At 41.7% G+C, this 22817-nt stretch overlaps 11 non-coding genes across 11 annotated transcripts; all 11 read left to right on the top strand.

The window, feature by feature from the left end:
* The first annotated feature begins 3030 nt into the window (after window positions 1-3030).
* trnaf-aaa lies at window positions 3031-3112 on the top strand. The gene has a single exon. It is a non-coding gene; the product is annotated as a tRNA-Phe (tRNA).
* A 1356-nt stretch (window positions 3113-4468) lies between these two features.
* On the top strand, window positions 4469-4551 carry trnal-cag. The gene has a single exon. It is a non-coding gene; the product is annotated as a tRNA-Leu (tRNA).
* Window positions 4552-6682: 2131 nt separating this feature from the next.
* trnas-aga lies at window positions 6683-6764 on the top strand. The gene has a single exon. It is a non-coding gene; the product is annotated as a tRNA-Ser (tRNA).
* Window positions 6765-10336: 3572 nt separating this feature from the next.
* Window positions 10337-10418, top strand: trnas-aga. The gene has a single exon. It is a non-coding gene; the product is annotated as a tRNA-Ser (tRNA).
* A 1358-nt stretch (window positions 10419-11776) lies between these two features.
* Window positions 11777-11859, top strand: trnal-cag. Its single transcript has one exon. It is a non-coding gene; the product is annotated as a tRNA-Leu (tRNA).
* A 306-nt stretch (window positions 11860-12165) lies between these two features.
* trnas-aga lies at window positions 12166-12247 on the top strand. Its single transcript has one exon. It is a non-coding gene; the product is annotated as a tRNA-Ser (tRNA).
* Window positions 12248-13603: 1356 nt separating this feature from the next.
* Window positions 13604-13686, top strand: trnal-cag. The gene has a single exon. It is a non-coding gene; the product is annotated as a tRNA-Leu (tRNA).
* Window positions 13687-13992: 306 nt separating this feature from the next.
* Window positions 13993-14074, top strand: trnas-aga. The gene has a single exon. It is a non-coding gene; the product is annotated as a tRNA-Ser (tRNA).
* A 3188-nt stretch (window positions 14075-17262) lies between these two features.
* trnal-cag lies at window positions 17263-17345 on the top strand. The gene has a single exon. It is a non-coding gene; the product is annotated as a tRNA-Leu (tRNA).
* A 306-nt stretch (window positions 17346-17651) lies between these two features.
* trnas-aga lies at window positions 17652-17733 on the top strand. The gene has a single exon. It is a non-coding gene; the product is annotated as a tRNA-Ser (tRNA).
* Window positions 17734-19479: 1746 nt separating this feature from the next.
* On the top strand, window positions 19480-19561 carry trnas-aga. Its single transcript has one exon. It is a non-coding gene; the product is annotated as a tRNA-Ser (tRNA).
* Window positions 19562-22817: the final 3256 nt, after the last annotated feature.

Below are 22817 nucleotides of genomic sequence, written 5' to 3'. Positions count from 1 at the left end.
TTTAATCAGGGCAAGGTGTCTGGTAACATGACCGAATACAAACAGCGCAGCTATTCCCTCCGCAAGGCTATCAAACAAGCTAAGCGTCAGTACAGAGACAAAGTAGAATCTCAATTCAACGGCTCAGACACAAGAGGCATGTGGCAGGGTCTACAGTCAATCACGGACTACAGGAAGAAATCCAGCCCAGTCACGGACCAGGATGTCCTGCTCCCAGGCAGACTAAATAACTTTTTTGCCCGCTTTGAGGACAATACAGTGCCACTGACACGGCCTGCAACGAAAACATGCGTTCTCTCCTTCACTGCAGCCGAGGTGAGTAAGACATTTAAACGTGTTAACCCTCGCAAGGCTGCAGGCCCAGACGGCATCCCCAGCCGCGCCCTCAGAGCATGCGCAGACCAGCTGGTCGGTGTGTTTACGGACATATTCAATCAATCCCTATACCAGTCTGCTGTTCCCACATGCTTCAAGAGGGCCACCATTGTTCCTGTTCCCAAGAAAGCTAAGGTAACTGAGCTAAACGACTACCGCCCCGTAGCACTCACTTCCGTCATCATGAAGTGCTTTGAGAGACTAGTCAAGGACCATATCACCTCCACCCTACCTGACACCCTAGACCCACTCCAATTTGCTTACCGCCCAAATAGGTCCACAGACGATGCAATCTCAACCACACTGCACACTGCCCTAACCCATCTGGACAAGAGGAATACCTATGTGAGAATGCTGTTCATTGACTACAGCTCGGCATTCAACACCATAGTACCCTCCAAGCTCGTCATCAAGCTCGAGACCCTGGGTCTCGACCCCGCCCTGTGCAACTGGGTACTGGACTTCCTGACGGGCCGCCCCCAGGTGGTGAGGGTAGGCAACAACATCTCCTCCCCGCTGATCCTCAACACTGGGGCCCCACAAGGGTGCGTTCTGAGCCCTCTCCTGTACTCCCTGTTCACCCACGACTGCGTGGCCACGCACGCCTCCAACTCAATCATCAAGTTTGCGGACGACACAACAGTGGTAGGCTTGATTACCAACAACGACGAGACGGCCTACAGGGAGGAGGTGAGGGCCCTCGGAGTGTGGTGTCAGGAAAATAACCTCACACTCAACGTCAACAAAACTAAGGAGATGATTGTGGACTTCAGGAAACAGCAGAGGGAACACCCCCCTATCCACATCGATGGAACAGTAGTGGAGAGGGTAGCAAGTTTTAAGTTCCTCGGCATACACATCACAGACAAACTGAATTGGTCCACTCACACAGACAGCATTGTGAAGAAGGCGCAGCAGCGCCTCTTCAACCTCAGGAGGCTGAAGAAATTCGGCTTGTCACCAAAAGCACTCACAAACTTCTACAGATGCACAATCGAGAGCATCCTGGCGGGCTGTATCACCGCCTGGTACGGCAACTGCTCCGCCCTCAACCGTAAGGCTCTCCAGAGGGTAGTGAGGTCTGCACAACGCATCACCGGGGGCAAACTACCTGCCCTCCAGGACACCTACACCACCCGATGTCACAGGAAGGCCATAAAGATCATCAAAGACATCAACCACCCGAGCCACTGCCTGTTCACCCCGCTATCATCCAGAAGGCGAGGTCAGTACAGGTCCATCAAAGCTGGGACCTTAGAGACTGAAAAACAGCTTCTATCTCAAGGCCATCAGACTGTTAAACAGCCACCACTAACATTGAGTGGCTGCTGCCAACACACTGACACTGACTCAACTCCAGCCACTTTAATAATGGGAATTGATGGGAAATGATGTAAATATATCACTAGCCACTTTAAACAATGCTACCTTATATAATGTTACTTACCCTACATTATTCATCTCATATGCATACGTATATACTGTACTCTATATCATCGACTGTATCCTTATGTAATACATGTATCACTAGCCACTTTAATTAACTATGCCACTTTGTTTACATACTCATCTCATATGTATATACTGTACTCGATACCATCTACTGTATCTTGTCTATGCTGCTCTGTACCATCACTCATTCATATATCCTTATGTACATATTCTTTATCCCCTTACACTGTGTACAAGACAGTAGTTTTGGAATTGTTAGTTAGATTACTTGTTGGTTATTACTGCATTGTCGGAACTAGAAGCACAAGCATTTCGCTACACTCGCATTAACATCTGCTAACCATGTGTATGTGACAAATAACATTTGATTTGATTTGATTTGAAGTTACAGGTGAGCTGCCTTGTTAAACCCTAATAATAAATAATAACACGATTGCGTTGAAATGACTCATTAAGCCATTTGTAAGGATTTCCCCCATGTGGACCTGTTGTCACTCTTACCCTGATGGTTGCTGATATTTCCAGACACTTTTTCGGTCTTATCTGAGGAATTTTATCATTTATATCAGAATGGCCATGTTCTGATGCCAGTTTAGCGCTCATTCAATGACGATTTACTACTCTTTCCCATTGAAGGCCATATTGACGTTAAGTCAATGACTGGACTTTTTAATTTATAAAAACAAATGACTATTGAAAGTGCAAGTCAGTATCGTGCATAGTTGTTCTGGTCTCTGTGGTGATTTTAGAGCGTTGTTCATATTTCTACTTTTACCGCATACACTTTAACCCGATACCCAGTTACTGTGCTGTAGTCAGGATGGCCGAGCAGTCTAAGGCGCTGCGTTCAGGTCGCAGTCTCCCATGGAGGCGTGGGTTCAAATCCCACTTCTGACAGTTTTTTAGTGCCTCTCAGGAGTCATGCTGCTCAGCAGTAATAATAAGAATGATGAAATAACAACTTCACACAGTGAAATAACAATTCATAATAAACACTCTCAAATGCAGACCTTCTGGAGCTGAGCAAAGATCAAGGTTAAATAAGAAAACAGCTGGACTTAATAACAAATGAATGAGGGGAACATTTTGCGTTATTGCATTATAATGAGTTACTGCATTATCTTTCAGTTGTTAAATTTCACTTTCTGTAGGCTATGCCTGTTGGCCCATTCACTCCTAACAAGCCTGTTTTCTTCTGTCAACGTTGTCGTGGCCGAGTGGTTAAGGCGATGGACTAAAAATCCAATAGGGTCTTCCTGCGCAGGTTCAAATCCTGCCGACAACGAAAATGCTTTTTTTTGACCCCTCCGGAGGTTGAAGTTTAGTCGTGTTTCTTATACCAATCGCATCCTCTCAGATCTCCGCAAGTACATAGGGATTAGTTGTCCATTTGGGATAGGACTGCAGGCCATCTATCCCACTTCACACCTTTACACACCTGGTTATCCAGCCTTCTAGCTCTATAGGCCACAGTAGCATAGGTTACAGGTTTGTAGTCAAGCCACAGATTTCAGGTGAGATCCCATGATACACTCAACAATACAACAACACGATTCTCATGAATAACCATTAAGCCATTTGCTAAGATTTCCCCCATTTTGACATGTGGAAACCTGTTGTCACTCTTACCCTGACGGGAAGCTCCAGACACTTTTTTGGTCCTATCTGAGGCATTTTTAAATTCATGTCAAATTGGCCATATTCTGAAGACACTCTTAGGCTGCAGGGTAATCGAACTGGCCACATCTAAAGTCAAGCCACAGGTAACAGGTGAGAAACCTTGTTAAACCCTAAAATAAAAATAAAAAACTTGATTGCATTGAAAATAACCATTAAGTCATTCAGGTCGCAGACTCCCCTATAGGCATGGTTTGAAACCCCCTCCTGACAATTTTTTAGCGCCTGCATGTCATTCACCTTTGTAAAATCCAGTTGAAAAATAAATGACTTAAGGTAACGTAAATGACACCTAGTTAATATGAGTAGTGAATAACTATCGTATTTTTAATATTCTGCAAAAACAGCTAGTTGATGAGAGGCTGAAAGAGAATTGCAAGAATCGCGCAATTTCACAGGCGGGTCCCCAAACAGGCAAATAACAAAAATTATCTCGGAACGCAGAACTCGTCGGTCGTTGTCAGTGGATTGTATTGGCGGGAAGAACAAAAATATCGTCTGCAGGGTAATCGAAGTCGCCGCATCTAATGTCAAGTCACAGGTGAGCTGCCTTGTTAAACCCTAAAAATAAATAATAACACGATTGTGTTGAAATGACCCATTAAGCCATTTGTAAGGATTTCCCCCATGTGGACCTGTTGTCACTCTTACCCTGATGGTTGCTGATATTTCCAGACACTTTTTCAGTCTTATCTGAGGAATTTTATCATTTCTATCAGAATGGCCATATTCTGATGCCAGTTTAGCGCTCATTCAATGACGATTTACTACTCTTTCCCATTGAAGGCCATATTGAGGTTAAATCAATGACTGGACTTTTTAATTTATAAAAACAAATGACTATTGAAAGTGCAAGTCAGTATCGTGCATAGTTGTTCTGGTCTCTGTGGTGATTTTAGAGCGTTGTTCATATTTCTACTTTTACCGCATACACTTTAACCCGATACCCAGTTACTGTGCTGTAGTCAGGATGGCCGAGCGGTCTAAGGCGCTGCGTTCAGGTCGCAGTCTCCCATGGAGGCGTGGGTTCAAATCCCACTTCTGACAGTTTTTTAGTGCCTCTCAGGAGTCATGCTGCTCAGCAGTAATAATAAGAATGATGAAATAACAACTTCACACAGTGAAATAGCAATTCATAATAAACACTCAAATGCAGACCTTCTGGAGCTGAGCAAAGATCAAGGTTAAATAAGAAAACAGCTGGACTTAATAACAAATGAATGAGGGGAACATTTTGTGTTATTGCATTATAATGAGTTACTGCATTATCTTTCAGTTGTTAAATTTCACTTTCTGTAGGCTATGCCTGTTGGCCCATTCACTCCTAACAAGCCTGTTTTCTTCTGTCAACGTTGTCGTGGCCGAGTGGTTAAGGCGATGGACTAGAAATCCATTAGGATCTTCCTGCGCAGTTTCAAATCCTGCTGACAACGAAAATGCATTTTTTGACCCCTCCGGGGGTTGAAGTTTAGTCGTGTTTCTTATACCAATCGCATCCTCTCAGATCTCCGCAAGTACATAGGGATTAGTTGTCCATTTGGGATAGGACTGCAGGCCATCTATCCCACTTCACACCTTTACACACCTGGTTATCCAGCCTTCTAGCTCTATAGGCCACAGTAGCATAGGTTACAGGTTTGTAGTCAAGCCACAGATTTCAGGAGAGATCCCATGATACACTCAACAATACAACAACACGATTCTCATTAATAACCATGAAGCCATTTGCTAAGATTTCCCCCATTTTGACATGTGGAAACCTGTTGTCACTCTTACCCTGACGGGAAGCTCCAGACACTTTTTTGGTCCTATCTGAGGCATTTTTAAATTCATGTCAAATTGGCCATATTCTGAAGACACTCTTATAGTCTGCAGGGTAATCGAACTGGCCACATCTAAAGTCAAGCCACAGGTAACAGGTGAGAAACCTTGTTAAACCCTAAAAGAAAAAGAAAAAACTTGATTGCATTGAAAATAACCATTAAGTCATTCAGGTCGCAGACTCCCATATAGTCATGGTTTGAAACCCCCTCCTGACAACTTTTTAGCGCCTGCATGTCATGCACCTTTGTAAAATCCAGTTGAAAAATAAATGACTTAAGGTAACGTAAATGACACCTAGTTAATATGAGTAGTGAATAACTATCGTATTTTTAATATTCTGCAAAAACAGCTAGTTGATGAGAGGCTGAAAGAGAATTGCAAGAATCGCGCAATTTCACAGGCGGGCCCCAAACAGGCAAATAACAAAAATAACCTCGGAACGCAGAACTCGTCGGTCGTTGTCAGTGGATTGTATTGGCGGGAAGAACAAAAATATCGTCTGCAGGGTAATCGAAGTCGCCGCATCTAATGTCAAGTCACAGGTCAGCTGCCTTGTTAAACCCTAAAAATAAATAATAACACGATTGCGTTGAAATGACCCATTAAGCCATTTGTAAGGATTTCCCCCATGTGGACCTGTTGTCACTCTTACCCTGATGGTTGCTGATATTTCCAGACACTTTTTCAGTCTTATCTGAGGAATTTTATCATTTATATCAGAATGGCCATATTCTGATGCCAGTTTAGCGCTCATTCAATGACGATTTACTACTCTTTCCCATTGAAGGCCATTTTGAGGTTAAATCAATGACTGGACTTTTTAATTTATAAAAACAAATGACTATTGAAAGTGCAAGTCAGTATCGTGCATAGTTGTTCTGGTCTCTGTGGTGATTTTAGAGCGTTGTTCATATTTCTACTTTTACCGCATACACTTTAACCCGATACCCAGTTACTGTGCTGTAGTCAGGATGGCCGAGCGGTCTAAGGCGCTGTGTTCAGGTCGCAGTCTCCCATGGAGGCGTGGGTTCAAATCCCACTTCTGACAGTTTTTTAGTGCCTCTCAGGAGTCATGCTGCTCAGCAGTAATAATAAGAATGATGAAATAACAACTTCACACAGTGAAATAGCAATTCATAATAAACACTCTCAAATGCAGACCTTCTGGAGCTGAGCAAAGATCAAGGTTAAATAAGAAAACAGCTGGACTTAATAACAAATGAATGAGGGGAACATTTTGTGTTATTGCATTATAATGAGGTACTGCATTATCTTTCAGTTGTTAAATTTCACTTTCTGTAGGCTATGCCTGTTGGCCCATTCACTCCTAACAAGCCTGTTTTCTTCTGTCGACGTTGTCGTGGCCGAGTGGTTAAGGCGATGGACTAGAAATCCATTAGGATCTTCCTGCGCAGGTTCAAATCCTGCCGACAACGAAAATGCATTTTTTTGACCCCTCCATAGGTTGAAGTTTAGTCGTGTTTCTTATACCAATCGCATCCTCTCAGATCTCCGCAAGTACATAGGGATTAGTTGTCCATTTGGGATAGGACTGCAGGCCATCTATCCCACTTCACACCTTTACACACCTGGTTATCCAGCCTTATAGCTCTATAGGCCACAGTTGCATAGGTTACAGGTTTGTAGTCAAGCCACAGATTTCAGGTGAGATCCCATGATACACTCAACAATACAACAACACGATTCTCATGAATAACCATGAAGCCATTTGCTAAGATTTCCCCCATTTTGACATGTGGAAACCTGTTGTCACTCTTACCCTGACGGGAAGCTCCAGACACTTTTTTGGTCCTATCTGAGGCATTTTTAAATTCATGTCAAATTGGCCATATTCTGAAGACACTCTTATAGTCTGCAGGGTAATCGAACTGGCCACATCTAAAGTCAAGCCACAGGTAACAGGTGAGAAACCTTGTTAAACCCTAAAAGAAAAAGAAAAAACTTGATTGCATTGAAAATAACCATTAAGTCATTCAGGTCGCAGACTCCCATATAGTCATGGTTTGAAACCCCCTCCTGACAACTTTTTAGCGCCTGCATGTCATGCACCTTTGTAAAATCCAGTTGAAAAATAAATGACTTAAGGTAACGTAAATGACACCTAGTTAATATGAGTAGTGAATAACTATCGTATTTTTAATATTCTGCAAAAACAGCTAGTTGATGAGAGGCTGAAAGAGAATTGCAAGAATCGCGCAATTTCACAGGCGGGCCCCAAACAGGCAAATAACAAAAATAACCTCGGAACGCAGAACTCGTCGGTCGTTGTCAGTGGATTGTATTGGCGGGAAGAAGAAAAATATCGTCTGCAGGGTAATCGAAGTCGCCGCATCTAATGTCAAGTCACAGGTTAGCTGCCTTGTTAAACCCTAAAAATAAATAATAACACGATTGCGTTGAAATGACCCATTAAGCCATTTGTAAGGATTTCCCCCATGTGGACCTGTTGTCACTCTTACCCTGATGGTTGCTGATATTTCCAGACACTTTTTCAGTCTTATCTGAGGAATTTTATCATTTATATCAGAATGGCCATATTCTGATGCCAGTTTAGCGCTCATTCAATGGCGATTTACTACTCTTTCCCATTGAAGGCCATATTGAGGTTAAATCAATGACTGGACTTTTTAATTTATAAAAACAAATGACTATTGAAAGTGCAAGTCAGTATCGTGCATAGTTGTTCTGGTCTCTGTGGTGATTTTAGAGCGTTGTTCATATTTCTACTTTTACCGCATACACTTTAACCAGATACCCAGTTACTGTGCTGTAGTCAGGATGCCCGAGCGGTCTAAGGCGCTGCGTTCAGGTCGCAGTCTCCCATGGAGGCGTGGGTTCAAATCCCACTTCTGACAGTTTTTTAGTGCCTCTCAGGAGTCATGCTGCTCAGCAGTAATAATAAGAATGATGAAATAACAACTTCACACAGTGAAATAACAATTCATAATAAACACTCTCAAATGCAGACCTACTGGAGCTGAGCAAAGATCAAGGTTAAATAAGAAAACAGCTGGACTTAATAACAAATGAATGAGGGGAACATTTTGTGTTATTGCATTATAATGAGTTACTGCATTATCTTTCAGTTGTTAAATTTCACTTTCTGTAGGCTATGCCTGTTGGCCCATTCACTCCTAACAAGCCTGTTTCCTTCTGTCAATGTTGTCGTGGCCGAGTGGTTAAGGTGATGGACTAGAAATCCATTAGGATCTTCCTGTGTAGGTTCAAATCCTGCCTACAAAGAAAATGCATTTTTTTGACCCCTCCGGAGGTTGAGGTTTAGTCGTGTTTCTTATACCAATCGCATCCTCTCAGATCTCCGCAAGTACATAGGGATTAGTTGTCCATTTGGGGTAGGACTGCAGGCCATCTATCCCACTTCACACCTTTACACACCTGGTTATCCAGCCTTCTAGCTCTATAGGCCACAGTTGCATAGGTTACAGGTTTGTAGTCAAGCCACAGATTTCAGGTGAGATCCCATGATACACTCAACAATACAACAACACGATTCTCATGAATAACCATTAAGCCATTTGCTAAGATTTCCCCCATTTTGACATGTGGAAACCTGTTGTCACTCTTACCCTGACGGGAAGCTCCAGACACTTTTTTGGTCCTATCTGAGGCATTTTTAAATTCATGTCAAATTGGCCATATTCTGAAGACACTCTTATAGTCTGCAGGGTAATCGAACTGGCCACATCTAAAGTCAAGCCACAGGTAACAGGTGAGAAACCTTGTTAAACCCTAAAAGAAAAAGAAAAACTCGATTGCATTGAAAATAACCATTAAGTCATTCAGGTCGCAGACTCCCCTATAGGCATGGTTTGAAACCCCCTCCTGACAACTTTTTAGCGCCTGCATGTCATGCACCTTTGTAAAATCCAGTTGAAAAATAAATGACTTAAGGTAACGTAAATGACACCTAGTTAATATGAGTAGTGAATAACTATCGTATTTTTAATATTCTGCAAAAACAGCTAGTTGATGAGAGGCTGAAAGAGAATTGCAAGAATCGCGCAATTTCACAGGCGGGCCCCAAACAGGCAAATAACAAAAATAACCTCGGAACGCAGAACTCGTCGGTCGTTGTCAGTGGATTGTATTGGCGGGAAGAACAAAAATATCGTCTGCAGGGTAATCGAAGTCGCCGCATCTAATGTCAAGTCACAGGTTAGCTGCCTTGTTAAACCCTAAAAATAAATAATAACACGATTGCGTTGAAATGACCCATTAAGCCATTTGTAAGGATTTCCCCCATGTGGACCTGTTGTCACTCTTACCCTGATGGTTGCTGATATTTCCAGACACTTTTTCAGTCTTATCTGAGGAATTTTATCATTTATATCAGAATGGCCATATTCTGATGCCAGTTTAGCGCTCATTCAATGGCGATTTACTACTCTTTCCCATTGAAGGCCATATTGAGGTTAAATCAATGACTGGACTTTTTAATTTATAAAAACAAATGACTATTGAAAGTGCAAGTCAGTATCGTGCATAGTTGTTCTGGTCTCTGTGGTGATTTTAGAGCGTTGTTCATATTTCTACTTTTACCGCATACACTTTAACCCGATACCCAGTTACTGTGCTGTAGTCAGGATGGCCGAGCGGTCTAAGGCGCTGCGTTCAGGTCGCAGTCTCCCATGGAGGCGTGGGTTCAAATCCACTTCTGACAGTTTTTTAGTGCCTCTCAGGAGTCATGCTGCTCAGCAGTAATAATAAGAATGATGAAATAACAACTTCACACAGTGAAATAACAATTCATAATAAACACTCTCAAATGCAGACCTACTGGAGCTGAGCAAAGATCAAGGTTAAATAAGAAAACAGCTGGACTTAATAACAAATGAATGAGGGGAACATTTTGTGTTATTGCATTATAATGAGTTACTGCATTATCTTTCAGTTGTTAAATTTCACTTTCTGTAGGCTATGCCTGTTGGCCCATTCACTCCTAACAAGCCTGCTTTCTTCTGTCATAGTTGTCGTGGCCGAGTGGTTAAGGCGATGGACTAGAAATCCATTAGGATCTTCCTGCGTAGGTTCAAATCCTGCCGACAACGAAAATGCATTTTTTTGACCCCTCCGGAGGTTGAAGTTTAGTCGTGTTTCTTATACCAATCGCATCCTCTCAGATCTCCGCAAGTACATAGGGATTAGTTGTCCATTTGGGATAGGACTGCAGGCCATCTATCCCACTTCACACCTTTACACACCTGGTTATCCAGCCTTCTAGCTCTATAGGCCACAGTAGCATAGGTTACAGGTTTGTAGTCAAGCCACAGATTTCAGGTGAGATCCCATGATACACTCAACAATACAACAACACGATTCTCATGAATAACCATTAAGCCATTTGCTAAGATTTCCCCCATTTTGACATGTGGAAACCTGTTGTCACTCTTACCCTGACGGGAAGCTCCAGACACTTTTTTGGTCCTATCTGAGGCATTTTTAAATTCATGTCAAATTGGCCATATTCTGAAGACACTCTTATAGTCTGCAGGGTAATCGAACTGGCCACATCTAAAGTCAAGCCACAGGTAACAGGTGAGAAACCTTGTTAAACCCTAAAAGAAAAAGAAAAAACTTGATTGCATTGAAAATAACCATTAAGTCATTCAGGTCGCAGACTCCCCTATAGGCATGGTTTGAAACCCCCTCCTGACAACTTTTTAGCGCCTGCATGTCATGCACCTTTGTAAAATCCAGTTGAAAAATAAATGACTTAAGGTAACGTAAATGACACCTAGTTAATATGAGTAGTGAATAACTATCGTATTTTTAATATTCTGCAAAAACAGCTAGTTGATGAGAGGCTGAAAGAGAATTGCAAGAATCGCGCAATTTCACAGGCGGGCCCCAAACAGGCAAATAACAAAAATAATCCTCGGAACGCAGAACTCGTCGGTCGTTGTCAGTGGATTGTATTGGCGGGAAGAACAAAAATATCGTCTGCAGGGTAATCGAAGTCGCCGCATCTAATGTCAAGTCACAGGTCAGCTGCCTTGTTAAACCCTAAAAATAAATAATAACACGATTGCGTTGAAATGACCCATTAAGCCATTTGTAAGGATTTCCCCCATGTGGACCTGTTGTCACTCTTACCCTGATGGTTGCTGATATTTCCAGACACTTTTTCAGTCTTATCTGAGGAATTTTATCATTTATATCAGAATGGCCATATTCTGATGCCAGTTTAGCGCTCATTCAATGGCGATTTACTACTCTTTCCCATTGAAGGCCATATTGAGGTTAAATCAATGACTGGACTTTTTAATTTATAAAAACAAATGACTATTGAAAGTGCAAGTCAGTATCGTGCATAGTTGTTCTGGTCTCTGTGGTGATTTTAGAGCGTTGTTCATATTTCTACTTTTACCGCATACACTTTAACCCGATACCCAGTTACTGTGCTGTAGTCAGGATGGCCGAGCGGTCTAAGGCGCTGCGTTCAGGTCGCAGTCTCCCATGGAGGCGTGGGTTCAAATCCCACTTCTGACAGTTTTTTAGTGCCTCTCAGGAGTCATGCTGCTCAGCAGTAATAATAAGAATGATGAAATAACAACTTCACACAGTGAAATAACAATTCATAATAAACACTCTCAAATGCAGACCTTCTGGAGCTGAGCAAAGATCAAGGTTAAATAAGAAAACAGCTGGACTTAATAACAAATGAATGAGGGGAACATTTTGTGTTATTGCATTATAATGAGTTACTGCATTATCTTTCAGTTGTTAAATTTCACTTTCTGTAGGCTATGCCTGTTGGCCCATTCACTCCTAACAAGCCTGTTTTCTTCTGTCAACGTTGTCGTGGCCGAGTGGTTAAGGCGATGGACTAGAAATCCATTAGGATCTTCCTGCGCAGGTTCAAATCCTGCCGACAACGAAAATGCATTTTTTTGACCCCTCCGAGGTTGAAGTTTAGTCGTGTTTCTTATACCAATCGCATCCTCTCAGATCTCCGCAAGTACATAGGGATTAGTTGTCCATTTGGGATAGGACTGCAGGCCATCTATCCCACTTCACACCTTTACACACCTGGTTATCCAGCCTTCTAGCTCTATAGGCCACAGTAGCATAGGTTACAGGTTTGTAGTCAAGCCACAGATTTCAGGTGAGATCCCATGATACACTCAACAATACAACAACACGATTCTCATGAATAACCATTAAGCCATTTGCTAAGATTTCCCCCATTTTGACATGTGGAAACCTGTTGTCACTCTTACCCTGACGGGAAGCTCCAGACACTTTTTTGGTCCTATCTGAGGCATTTTTAAATTCATGTCAAATTGGCCATATTCTGAAGACACTCTTATAGTCTGCAGGGTAATCGAACTGGCCACATCTAAAGTCAAGCCACAGGTAACAGGTGAGAAACCTTGTTAAACCCTAAAAGAAAAAGAAAAAACTTGATTGCATTGAAAATAACCATTAAGTCATTCAGGTCGCAGACTCCCATATAGTCATGGTTTGAAACCCCCTCCTGACAACTTTTTAGCGCCTGCATGTCATGCACCTTTGTAAAATCCAGTTGAAAAATAAATGACTTAAGGTAACGTAAATGACACCTAGTTAATATGAGTAGTGAATAACTATCGTATTTTTAATATTCTGCAAAAACAGCTAGTTGATGAGAGGCTGAAAGAGAATTGCAAGAATCGCGCAATTTCACAGGCGGGCCCCAAACAGGCAAATAACAAAAATAATCTCGGAACGCAGAACTCGTCGGTCGTTGTCAGTGGATTGTATTGGCGGGAAGAACAAAAATATCGTCTGCAGGGTAATCGAAGTCGCCGCATCTAATGTCAAGTCACAGGTGAGCTGCCTTGTTAAACCCTAAAAATAAATAATAACACGATTGCGTTGAAATGACCCATTAAGCCATTTGTAAGGATTTCCCCCATGTGGACCTGTTGTCACTCTTACCCTGATGGTTGCTGATATTTCCAGACACTTTTTCAGTCTTATCTGAGGAATTTTATCATTTATATCAGAATGGCCATATTCTGATGCCAGTTTAGCGCTCATTCAATGACGATTTACTACTCTTTCCCATTGAAGGCCATATTGAGGTTAAATCAATGACTGGACTTTTTAATTTATAAAAACAAATGACTATTGAAAGTGCAAGTCAGTATCGTGCATAGTTGTTCTGGTCTCTGTGGTGATTTTAGAGCGTTGTTCATATTTCTACTTTTACCGCATACACTTTAACCCGATACCCAGTTACTGTGCTGTAGTCAGGATGGCCGAGCGGTCTAAGGCGCTGCGTTCAGGTCGCAGTCTCCCATGGAGGCGTGGGTTCAAATCCCACTTCTGACAGTTTTTTAGTGCCTCTCAGGAGTCATGCTGCTCAGCAGTAATAATAAGAATGATGAAATAACAACTTCACACAGTGAAATAACAATTCATAATAAACACTCTCAAATGCAGACCTTCTGGAGCTGAGCAAAGATCAAGGTTAAATAAGAAAACAGCTGGACTTAATAACAAATGAATGAGGGGAACATTTTGTGTTATTGCATTATAATGAGTTACTGCATTATCTTTCAGTTGTTAAATTTCACTTTCTGTAGGCTATGCCTGTTGGCCCATTCACTCCTAACAAGCTTGTTTTCTTCTGTCAACGTTGTCGTGGCCGAGTGGTTAAGGCGATGGACTAGAAATCCATTAGGATCTTCCTGCGCAGGTTCAAATCCTGCCGACAACGAAAATGCATTTTTTTGACCCCTCCGGAGGTTGAAGTTTAGTCGTGTTTCTTATACCAATCGCATCCTCTCAGATCTCCGCAAGTACATAGGGATTAGTTGTCCATTTGGGATAGGACTGCAGGCCATCTATCCCACTTCACACCTTTACACACCTGGTTATCCAGCCTTCTAGCTCTATAGGCCACAGTTAGCATAGGTTACAGGTTTGTAGTCAAGCCACAGATTTCAGGTGAGATCCCATGATACACTCAACAATACAACAACACGATTCTCATGAATAACCATTAAGCCATTTGCTAAGATTTCCCCCATTTTGACATGTGGAAACCTGTTGTCACTCTTACCCTGACGGGAAGCTCCAGACACATTTTTGGTCCTATCTGAGGCATTTTTAAATTGATGTCAAATTGGCCATATTCTGAAGACACTCTTATAGTCTGCAGGGTAATCGAACTGGCCACATCTAAAGTCAAGCCACAGGTAACAGGTGAGAAACCTTGTTAAACCCTAAAAGAAAAAGAAAAAACTCGATTGCATTGAAAATAACCATTAAGTCATTCAGGTCGCAGACTCCCCTATAGGCATGGTTTGAAACCCCCTCCTGACAACTTTTTAGCGCCTGCATGTCATGCACCTTTGTAAAATCCAGTTGAAAAATAAATGACTTAAGGTAACGTAAATGACACCTAGTTAATATGAGTAGTGAATAACTATCGTATTTGTAATATTCTGCAAAAACAGCTAGTTGATGAGAGGCTGAAAGAGAATTGCAAGAATCGCGCAATTTCACAGGCGGGCCCCAAACAGGCAAATAACAAAAATAATCTAGGAACGCAGAACTCGTCGGTCGTTGTCAGTGGATTGTATTGGCGGGAAGAACAAAAATATCGTCTGCAGGGTAATCGAAGTCGCCGCATCTAATGTCAAAGTCACAGGTGAGCTGCCTTGTTAAACCCTGAAAATAAATAATAACACGATTGCGTTGAAATGACTCATTAAGCCATTTGTAAGGATTTCCCCCATGTGGACCTGTTGTCACTCTTACCCTGATGGTTGCTGATATTTCCAGACACTTTTTCAGTCTTATCTGAGGAATTTTATCATTTATATCAGAATGGCCATATTCTGATGCCAGTTTAGCGCTCATTCAATGACGATTTACTACTCTTTCCCATTGAAGGCCATATTGAGGTTAAATCAATGACTGGACTTTTTAATTTATAAAAACAAATGACTATTGAAAGTGCAAGTCAGTATCGTGCATAGTTGTTCTGGTCTCTGTGGTGATTTTAGAGCGTTGTTCATATTTCTACTTTTACCGCATACACTTTAACCCGATACCCAGTTACTGTGCTGTAGTCAGGATGGCCGAGCGGTCTAAGGCGTTGCGTTCAGTTCGCAGTCTCCCATGGAGGCGTGGGTTCAAATCCCACTTCTGACAGTTTTTTAGTGCCTCTCAGGAGTCATGCTGCTCAGCAGTAATAATAAGAATGATGAAATAACAACTTCACACAGTGAAATAACAATTCATAATAAACACTCTCAAATGCAGACCTTCTGGAGCTGAGCAAAGATCAAGGTTAAATAAGAAAACAGCTGGACTTAATAACAAATGAATGAGGGGAACATTTTGTGTTATTGCATTATAATGAGTTACTGCATTATCTTTCAGTTGTTAAATTTCACTTTCTGTAGGCTATGCCTGTTGGCCCATTCACTCCTAACAAGCTTGTTTTCTTCTGTCAACGTTGTCGTGGCCGAGTGGTTAAGGTGATGGACTAGAAATCCATTAGGATCTTCCTGCGCAGCTTCAAATCCTGCCGACAACGAAAATGCATTTTTTTGACCCCTCCGGAGGTTGAAGTTTAGTCGTGTTTCTTATACCAATCGCATCCTCTCAGATCTCCGCAAGTACATAGGGATTAGTTGTCCATTTGGGATAGGACTGCAGGCCATCTGTCCCACTTCACACCTTTACACACCTGGTTATCCAGCCTTCTAGCTCTATAGGCCACAGTAGCATAGGTTACAGGTTTGTAGTCAAGCCACAGATTTCAGGTGAGATCCCATGATACACTCAACAATACAACAACACGATTCTCATGAATAACCATTAAGCCATTTGCTAAGATTTCCCCCATTTTGACATGTGGAAACCTGTTGTCACTCTTACCCTGACGGGAAGCTCCAGACACATTTTTGGTCCTAATCTGAGGCATTTTTAAATTGATGTCAAATTGGCCATATTCTGAAGACACTCTTATAGTCTGCAGGGTAATCGAACTGGCCACATCTAAAGTCAAGCCACAGGTAACAGGTGAGAAACCTTGTTAAACCCTAAAAGAAAAAGAAAAAACTCAATTGCATTGAAAATAACCATTAAGTCATTCAGGTCGCAGACTCCCCTATAGGCATGGTTTGAAACCCCCTCCTGACAACTTTTTAGCGCCTGCATGTCATGCACCTTTGTAAAATCCAGTTGAAAAATAAATGACTTAAGGTAACGTAAATGACACCTAGTTAATATGAGTAGTGAATAACTATCGTATTTGTAATATTCTGCAAAAACAGCTAGTTGATGAGAGGCTGAAAGAGAATTGCAAGAATCGCGCAATTTCAAAGGCGGGCACCAAACAGGCAAATAACAAAAATAATCTCGGAACGCAGAACTCGTCGGTCGTTGTCAGTGGATTGTATTGGCGGGAAGAACAAAAATATCGTCTGCAGGGTAATCAAAGTCGCCGCATCTAATGTCAAATCACAGGTGAGCTGCCTTGTTAAACCCTGAAAATAAATAATAACACGATTGCGTTGAAATGACTCATTAAGCCATTTGTAAGGATTTCCCCCATGTGGACCTGTTGTCACTCTTACCCTGATGGTTGCTGATATTTCCAGACACTTTTTCAGTCTTATCTGAGGAATTTTATCATTTATATCAGAATGGCCATATTCTGATGCCAGTTTAGCGCTCATTCAATGACGATTTACTACTCTTTCCCATTGAAGGCCATATTGAGGTTAAATCAATGACTGGACTTTTTAATTTATAAAAACAAATGACTATTGAAAGTGCAAGTCAGTATCGTGCATAGTTGTTCTGGTCTCTGTGGTGATTTTAGAGCGTTGTTCATATTTCTACTTTTACCGCATACACTTTAACCCGATACCCAGTTACTGTGCTGTAGTCAGGATGGCCGAGCGGTCTAAGGCGCTGCGTTCAGGTCGCAGTCTCCCATGGAGGCGTGGGTTCAAATCCCACTTCTGACAGTTTTTTAGTGCCTCTCAGGAGTCATGCTGCTCAGCAGTAATAATAAGAATGATGAAATAACAACTTCACACAGTGAAATAACAATTCATAATAAACACTCTCAAATGCAGACCTTCTGGAGCTGAGCAAAGATCAAGGTTAAATAAGAAAACAGCTGGACTTAATAACAAATGAATGAGGGGAACATTTTGTGTTATTGCATTATAATGAGTTACTGCATTATCTTTCAGTTGTTAAATTTCACTTTCTGTAGGCTATGCCTGTTGGCCCATTCACTCCTAACAAGCTTGTTTTCTTCTGTCAACGTTGTCGTGGCCGAGTGGTTAAGGCGATGGACTAGAAATCCATTAGGATCTTCCTGCGCAGGTTCAAATCCTGCCGACAACGAAAATGCAGTTTTTTTGACCCCTCCGGAGGTTGAAGTTTAGTCAGTGTTTCTTATACCAATCGCATCCTCTCAGATCTCCGCAAGTACATAGGGATTAGTTGTCCATTTGGGATAGGACTGAAGGCCATCTGTCCCACTTCACACCTTTACACACCTGGTTATCCAGCCTTCTAGCTCTATAGGCCACAGTAGCATAGGTTACAGGTTTGTAGTCAAGCCACAGATTTCAGGTGAGATCCCATGATACACTCAACAATACAACAACACGATTCTCATGAATAACCATGAAGCCATTTGCTAAGATTTCCCCCATTTTGACATGTGGAAACCTGTTGTCACTCTTACCCTGACGGGAAGCTCCAGACACTTTTTTGGTCCTATCTGAGGCATTTTTAAATTCATGTCAAATTGGCCATATTCTGAAGACACTCTTAGGCTGCAGGGTAATCGAACTGGCCACATCTAAAGTCAAGCCACAGGTAACAGGTGAGAAACCTTGTTAAACCCTAAAAGAAAAAGAAAAAACTTGATTGCATTGAAAATAACCATTAAGTCATTCAGGTCGCAGACTCCCCTATAGGCATGGTTTGAAACCCCCTCCTGACAATTTTTTAGCGCCTGCATGTCATGCACCTTTGTAAAATCCAGTTGAAAAATAAATGACTTAAGGTAACGTAAATGACACCTAGTTAATATGAGTAGTGAATAACTATCGTATTTTTAATATTCTGCAAAAACAGCTAGTTGATGAGAGGCTGAAAGAGAATTGCAAGAATCGCGCAATTTCACAGGCGGGCCCCAAACAGGCAAATAACAAAAATAATCTCGGAACGCAGAACTCGTCGGTCGTTGTCAGTGGATTGTATTGGCGGGAAGAACAAAAATATTGTCTGCAGGGTAATCAAAGTCGCCGCATCTAATGTCAAGTCACAGGTGAGCTGCCTTGTTAAACCCTAAAAATAAATAATAACACGATTGCGTTGAAATGACTCATTAAGCCATTTGTAAGGATTTCCCCAATGTGGACCTGTTGTCACTCTTACCCTGATGGTTGCTGATATTTCCAGACACTTTTTCAGTCTTATCTGAGGAATTGTATCATTTATATCAGAATGGCCATATTCTGATGCCAGTTTAGCGCACATTCAATGACGATTTACTACTCTTTCCCATTGAAGGCCATATTGAGGTTAAATCAATGACTGGACTTTTTAATTTATAAAAACAAATGACTATTGAAAGTGCAAGTCAGTATCGTGCATAGTTGTTCTGGTCTCTGTGGTGATTTTAGAGCGTTGTTCATATTTCTACTTTTACCGCATACACTTTAACCCGATACCCAGTTACTGTGCTGTAGTCTGGATGGCCGAGCGGTCTAAGGCGCTGCGTTCAGGTCGCAGTCTCCCATGGAGGCGTGGGTTCAAATCCCACTTCTGACAGTTTTTTAGTGCCTCTCAGGAGTCATGCTGCTCAGCAGTAATAATAAGAATGATGAAATAACAACTTCACACAGTGAAATAACAATTCATAATAAACACTCTCAAATGCAGACCTTCTGGAGCTGAGCAAAGATCAAGGTTAAATAAGAAAACAGCTGGACTTAATAACAAATGAATGAGGGGAACATTTTGTGTTATTGCATTATAATGAGTTACTGCATTATCTTTCAGTTGTTAAATTTCACTTTCTGTAGGCTATGCCTGTTGGCCCATTCACTCCTAACAAGCTTGTTTTCTTCTGTCAACGTTGTCGTGGCCGAGTGGTTAAGGCGATGGACTAGAAATCCGTTAGGATCTTCCTGCGCAGGTTCAAATCCTGCCGACAACGAAAATGCATTTTTTTGACCCCTCCGGAGGTTGAAGTTTAGTCGTGTTTCTTATACCAATCGCATCCTCTCAGATCTCCGCAAGTACATAGGGATTAGTTGTCCATTTGGGATAGGACTGCAGGCCATCTGTCCCACTTCACACCTTTACACACCTGGTTATCCAGCCTTCTAGCTCTATAGGCCACAGTAGCATAGGTTACAGGTTTGTAGTCAAGCCACAGATTTCAGGTGAGATCCCATGATACACTCAACAATACAACAACACGATTCTCATGAATAACCATGAAGCCATTTGCTAAGATTTCCCCCATTTTGACATGTGGAAACCTGTTGTCACTCTTACCCTGACGGGAAGCTCCAGACACTTTTTTGGTCCAATCTGAGGCATTTTTAAATTGATGTCAAATTGGCCATATTCTGAAGACACTCTTAGGCTGCAGGGTAATCGAACTGGCCACATCTAAAGTCAAGCCACAGGTAACAGGTGAGAAACCTTGTTAAACCCTAAAAGAAAAAGAAAAAACTCGATTGCATTGAAAATAACCATTAAGTCATTCAGGTCGCAGACTCCCCTATAGGCATGGTTTGAAACCCCCTCCTGACAATTTTTTAACGCCTGCACCTTTGTAAAATCCAGTTGAAAAATAACTGACTTAAGGTAACGTAAATGACACCTAGTTAATATGAGTAGTGAATAACTATTGTATTTTTAATATTCTGCAAAAACAGCTAGTTGATGAGAGGATGAAAGAGAATTGCAAGAATCGCGCAATTTCACAGGCGGGCCCCAAACAGGCAAATAACAAAAATAATCTCGGAACGCAGAACTCGTCGGTCGTTGTCAGTGGATTGTATTGGCGGGAAGAACAAAAATATCGTCTGCAGGGTAATCAAAGTCGCCGCATCTAATGTCAAGTCACAGGTGAGCTGCCTTGTTAAACCCTAAAAATAAATAATAACACGATTGTGTTGAAATGACTCATTAAGCCATTTGTAAGGATTGAATGAGGGGAACATGTGGACCTGTTGTCACTCTTACCCTGATGGTTGCTGATATTTCCAGACACTTTTTCAGTCTTATCTGAGGAATTTTATCATTTATATCAGAATGGCCATATTCTGATGCCAGTTTAGCGCTCATTCAATGGCGATTTACTACTCTTTCCCATTGAAGGCCATATTGAGGTTAAATCAATGACTGGACTTTTTAATTTATAAAAACAAATGACTATTGAAAGTGCAAGTCAGTATCGTGCATAGTTGTTCTGGTCTCTGTGGTGATTTTAGAGCGTTGTTCATATCTCTACTTTTACCGCATACACTTTAACCCGATACCCAGTTACTGTGCTGTAGTCAGGATGGCCGAGCGGTCTAAGGCGCTGCGTTCAGGTCGCAGTCTCCCATGGAGGCGTGTGTTCAAATCCCACTTCTGACAGTTTTTTAGTGCCTCTCAGGAGCCATGCTGCTCAGCAGTAATAATAAGAATGATGAAATAACAACTTCACACAGTGAAATAACAATTCATAATAAACACTCTCAAATGCAGACCTTCTGGAGCTGAGCAAAGATCAAGGTTAAATAAGAAAACAGCTGGACTTAATAACAAATGAATGAGGGGAACATTTTGTGTTATTGCATTATAATGAGTTACTGCATTATCTTTCAGTTGTTAAATTTCACTTTCTGTAGGCTATGCCTGTTGGCCCATTCACTCCTAACAAGCCTGTTTTCTTCTGTCAACGTTGTCGTGGCCGAGTGGTTACGGCGATGGACTAGATATCCATTAGGATCTTCCTGCGCAGGTTCAAATCCTGCCGACAATGAAAATGCTTTTTTTTGACCCCTCCGGAGGTTGAAGTTTAGTCCGTGTTTCTTATACCAATCGCATCCTCTCAGATCTCCGCAAGTACATAGGGATTAGTTGTCCATTTGGGATAGGACTGCAGGCCATCTGTCCCACTTCACACCTTTACACACCTGGTTATCCAGCCTTCTAGCTCTATAGGCCACAGTAGCATAGGTTACAGGTTTGTAGTCAAGCCACAGATTTCAGGTGAGATCCCATGATACACTCAACAATACAACAACACGATTCTCATGAATAACCATTAAGCCATTTGCTAAGATTTCCCTCATTTTGACATGTGGAAACCTGTTGTCACTCTTACCCTGACGGGAAGCTCCAGACACTTTTTTGGTCCTATCTGAGGCATTTTTAAATTCATGTCAAATTGGCCATATTCTGAAGACACTCTTATAGTCTGCAGGGTAATCGAACTGGCCACATCTAAAGTCAAGCCGCAGGTAACAGGTGAGAAACCTTGTTAAACCCTAAAAGAAAAAGAAAAAACTTGATTGCATTGAAAATAACCATTAAGTCATTCAGGTCGCAGACTCCCCTATAGGCATGGTTTGAAACCCCCTCCTGACAACTTTTTAGCGCCTGCATGTCATGCACCTTTGTAAAATCCAGTTGAAAAATAAATGACTTAAGGTAACGTAAATGACACCTAGTTAATATGAGTAGTGAATAACTATCGTATTTTTAATATTCTGCAAAAACAGCTAGTTGATGAGAGGCTGAAAGAGAATTGCAAGAATTGCGCAATTTCACAGGCGGCCCCCAAACTGGCAAATAACAAAAATAATCTCGGAACGCAGAACTCGTCGGACGTTGTCAGTGGATTGTATTGGCGGGAAGAACAAAAATATCGTCTGCAGGGTAATCGAAGTCGCCGCATCTAATGTCAAGTCACAGGTGAGCTGCCTTGTTAAACCCTAAAAATAAATAATAACACAATTGCGTTGAAATGACCCATTAAGCCATTTGTAAGGATTTCCCCCATGTGGACCTGTTGTCACTCTTACCCTGATGGTTGCTGATATTTCCAGACACTTTTTCAGTCTTATCTGAGGAATTTTATCATTTATATCAGAATGGCCATATTCTGATGCCAGTTTAGCGCTCATTCAATGGCGATTTACTACTCTTTCCCATTGAAGGCCATATTGAGGTTAAATCAATGACTGGACTTTTTAATTTATGAAAAACAAATGACTATTGAAAGTGCAAGTCAGTATCGTGCATAGTTGTTCTGGTCTCTGTGGTGATTTTAGAGCGTTGTTCATATTTCTACTTTTACCGCATACACTTTAACCCGATACCCAGTTACTGTGCTGTAGTCAGGATGGCCGAGCGGTCTAAGGCGCTGCGTTCAGGTCGCAGTCTCCCATGGAGGCGTGTGTTCAAATCCC

Source organism: Oncorhynchus mykiss, unplaced genomic scaffold (genome assembly GCF_013265735.2).
Source record: "Oncorhynchus mykiss isolate Arlee unplaced genomic scaffold, USDA_OmykA_1.1 un_scaffold_325, whole genome shotgun sequence".
Classification (NCBI taxonomy): Eukaryota; Metazoa; Chordata; class Actinopteri; order Salmoniformes; family Salmonidae; genus Oncorhynchus; species Oncorhynchus mykiss.
The sequence above is the reverse complement of the archived record's forward strand: the minus strand, read 5'-3'. Positions and strand labels throughout refer to the sequence as shown.